Source organism: Bombina bombina, chromosome 11, assembly GCF_027579735.1.
Source record: "Bombina bombina isolate aBomBom1 chromosome 11, aBomBom1.pri, whole genome shotgun sequence".
Taxonomy (NCBI): Eukaryota; Metazoa; Chordata; class Amphibia; order Anura; family Bombinatoridae; genus Bombina; species Bombina bombina.
In genome coordinates this window covers 147,392,907-147,396,778 of record NC_069509.1, presented here as the reverse complement: position 1 = coordinate 147,396,778, position 3,872 = coordinate 147,392,907, and the positions used below count along the sequence as shown (strand labels likewise).

The window sequence follows — 3,872 nt, the reverse complement described above, 5'->3', positions numbered from 1 at the left end:
AGCCTGAGGCAAATCCTAGCTCTTCTGGCAAATATACAAACACATAGATGGTAGATTTTACTTATTGTAATGTTTGTTATCTCAAACAAATGTTAGTTCGTGTGAAATAAAACAACAACAAATGTGTATAATAGTTTTGTCTATCACTGCTATATGTGTGTGAATTTCCCTATGTTAACTTTATAGATGTAAGGAAAGTTGTGGTTTTATACGCCAGTGCTCACAGGCACTTTATATATTGTAATGAATTGTCATTAGATAACTTGCAGATTGTGCCCGAGCACATTACAATATGCCACAAGCTAAGTCACCTTCCAGCACAGTAATTAGTGCACAGTACAACCTGCACAATGTGTAATCTTTATACAAATCACAGCACCTGGGACCACAAACACCCGTCAATCAACTTGCCACTAGCAACTGTATTGGTTACATTGCATTTTGTGACGTCACCAAGCGCAGACTCCCCTTAGGGTGACGCTCACGTGATGTTCCCCCAGGACTCACCTGCGCTCTCCCGCTCACCCCCTGCCAGCATTGCGCTCAAGGCCCCGTCATGTGATTCATTCCAAAAAGCTACGAGTCACGTGACTTCCCTTGGTAACTAACCAAGCATGAGTAGGCGCGCCTCTCTGCCAGGAGTTCCGGTGTTGTTACGTCACTAGCACGTAAAGGAAAAAGTTGGGCATGCGCATTAGACTCTATCGTTCAAGTTCCAAACATACCAAAGCAATTTTTTTAGAACAGTAATGAAAACCTCATTGGTCAAGTTAGATCACGTGCCCAGTCGTGTTACACTTTAACAGAAGCTACCTAGAGTTGTGCCATACTATATAACAAATCGTTACAAAGTTACTTGCAGTAGATAATATCTACCATATATGCATTGTCTGGAACAGTTTTATGGCACTTCATATAGCTGTTCCTAAGTGATTGACTAGGGAGTGCAGAAACCTTAGGACCTTATCCTTATTGTAATACATTTTATAAAGGGACAGTAAAGTCATAATTGTAGGCTTACCATAATTTTTAGAGGTGAAACTGGGACCACCTGGTGCGGTGCCAGTGGTGGTGTGGTCAGGAGCGTGGTCAAGGGGGCGTGGCAATTACCGGTCCTTTTAAAGTAGTAGCTTTTATGTGTGTAATGTTTCGTGGATTCTCTACCCTTCCTCAGTCAAACAAGTGAATCACACAGTTTAAATAGACCATAACACCACCCCCTAGTGAAAAAGGCACCATTACGTTGTCATGGCAGATAAATCATTAATCGAAATCTCAGATTCTAAATAATGCCAAACATCAAGCATAATTATCACAATTTAATATCTGCAGTGCAATATGTGTTTTATGTGTCTAATTAAGGAACAGAGCCAAATACTGATAAGGCATAAATACAACATTGAATGAAAGTAAAAAAGAAACACGTACCTGCTAAAGCTGTTTAAGAGGCTACTCTATACCATAATGCAGGAAGATTATAGCCAAAATGCTATCCTGCATGAAGTAAAGCAAGATCCATGCCAAAAATCCTGCCTGTCTGTACTTCCTAGCAGTCATACCCATATGATTCCCCTAAAGGTGTATTACCGGCAATGTCACCAGGGGTCGGAGGGGTGTTAAATTCTTAGAAAAATATACCAAGTAGTACTACAAATTTAAAAAAACCCTACGCTGCTCACTCAGCCTGTATGTACTAAATGTAAACTTTGAAGGACACGAACGTTAAGCTAAGCAGGGCTGTATGTAACAAAGTACCAGCATCCAACTATGCTGGAGAGCCACAGTCCAGTCATTTTGAATAATGTGTCCAGGTTTCAGGTGGTCTGAAACCCGGACACATGATTTGAAACCTGGAGGTGGCAACCCTACTGGGACAGAATGAACAACTGGGTGGGACACTGGGACAGCGCCTCCAAACCGGGACAATCCCAGTAAAAGTGGGACTTCTGGTAAGCCTACATAATTGGACATTCATGATTCAGAAAGAGCATGCCATTTTAAACAACTTTCCAATGTACTTATATTATTTAATTGGCTTCTTTCTCTTGTTATCCATTGCTGAAAGGTTTATCTAGGTAAGCTCAGGAGCAACAAAGAACCTAGGTCCTAGCTGCTGATTGGTAGCTGCATATATATATATACTGATTGTTGTCATTGGCTCACTCATGTGTTCAGTTAGAAACCAGTAGTGCATTGCTACTACTTCAACAAATGATACAAAGAGAATGAAACAAATTTGATAATAGAAGTAAACTAGAAAGTTGTTTAAAATTGTATGTTCTACCTAAATCATGAAAGAAAAATTTTGGGTTTCATGTCCCTTTAACACTTTAAAATTAAAACATTTCACACTTTGCAAAACGATTTTGCAATATAGTTATTTTGGGACTTTAATGTAGTTTAACATTAAAGGGATAGGAAAGTCAAAATTAAATTTGTATGATTTAGATAGAGCATGTAATTTTAAGACACTTTTAAATGCATTTCTATTTTCAAATATGCTTTGTTCTCTTAGGATTCTTTGTTGAAAAATAATATACACATATCCTACACTAGTGGGAGCTAGCTGCTGATTGGTGCCTGCACAGATTTGTCTCTTGTGATTGGCTAACTAGATGTGTTCAACTTGCTGCCAGTGTTCCTTCAGCAAAGGATAACAAGAGGATGAAGCAAATTTGATAATAGGAGTTAATTGATTCAAATTGTATGTTTTATATATCACAAAATACATTTTTTGCGGTTTACTGTCCCTTTAGCAATAAAGGGACAATAAAGTCAAAATTAATTAATTATTCAGCTAGGACATGCAATTGTAAACAACTTTCCATTTTTTTTGCATATTTTTTCTTGGTTCTCTTTGATTAAGAGTAAATATTGGTGGGATCATAGGGGGTCAGGAGTGTGTTGAAAAGATTACCCAGGTAGGCTCACAAACAGCAATACATTACTTGGAGTTAGCTGCTAATTGGTGGCTGCACATATATGCCTTTTTTCATTGGTTCACTCAATGTGTTCAGCTAGCTCCCACTTATGCATTGCTGCTCCTTCAACAAAGAATACAAAGAAAATGAAGCAAATTTGATAATACAAATACATTGGAAAGTTGTTTCAAATTGTATGCTTTATCGGAATCATTAAAGAACATTTTGGGTATCAAAGGGGTGCTTAAAGGGCCGGTGTAGTCACCTGACAAATTTTGATACAGATCGTTAAAGCATTAACTATACAAAATACATATACAGGGAGCCCTCAGTTTACGCCGGGGTTAGGTTCCATAAGGAATGGTTGTAAATCGAAACCCTTGTAAATTGAAACCCAGTTTATAATGTAAGTCAATGGGAAGTGAGGGAGTTAGGTTCCAGGCCCCTCTCAAAATTGTCATAAGTAACACCTAATACATTATTTTTAAAGCTTTGAAATTAAGACGTTAAATGCTAAACAGCATTATAAACCTAATAAAATAATCATACACCACAGAATATATAATTAAACTAAGTTAAATGAACAAAAATATTTGCTAAACAGCATTATAAACCAAATAAAATAATCACACAATGCAGACTTCACTTGCATTTTTCTGCAAACAGTTCTTTCTATGCATTCCAATCTGGACTGATTTATAGACAGGAAGATCTTGTTCCTTTGAAATCTGCTCGATAGCTCAGGTCTGGTTAAACTGATTAATTACAGCTTGCTTGGCTTTGCTGGAAGACAAGCGGACAGCTCCACCTACTGGCTATTTTAATAAATGCACTGCTTCTTAATGCTTTTCAATAGCAGTCACATGACTGGAAAAAAGGTTGTTAGTCTGAAACAGTGTAAATTGAACCATTGTAAAACGAGGGCCACCTGTATATCAATATTTTTCAAAA

At 37.6% G+C, this 3,872-nt stretch overlaps 1 protein-coding gene across 1 annotated transcript in view; it reads right to left on the bottom strand.

Moving 5' to 3' along the window:
* Nucleotides 1-629, bottom strand: part of SNX8 (sorting nexin 8) — a 144,690-nt gene extending 144,061 nt beyond the window's left edge. Inside the window, exon 1 of the mRNA XM_053695131.1 lies at nucleotides 508-629. The gene's annotated coding sequence lies outside the window, so the exon portion shown is untranslated. The remainder of the gene's footprint in view (nucleotides 1-507) is intronic.
* Between the last annotated feature and the right edge of the window lie 3,243 nt (nucleotides 630-3,872).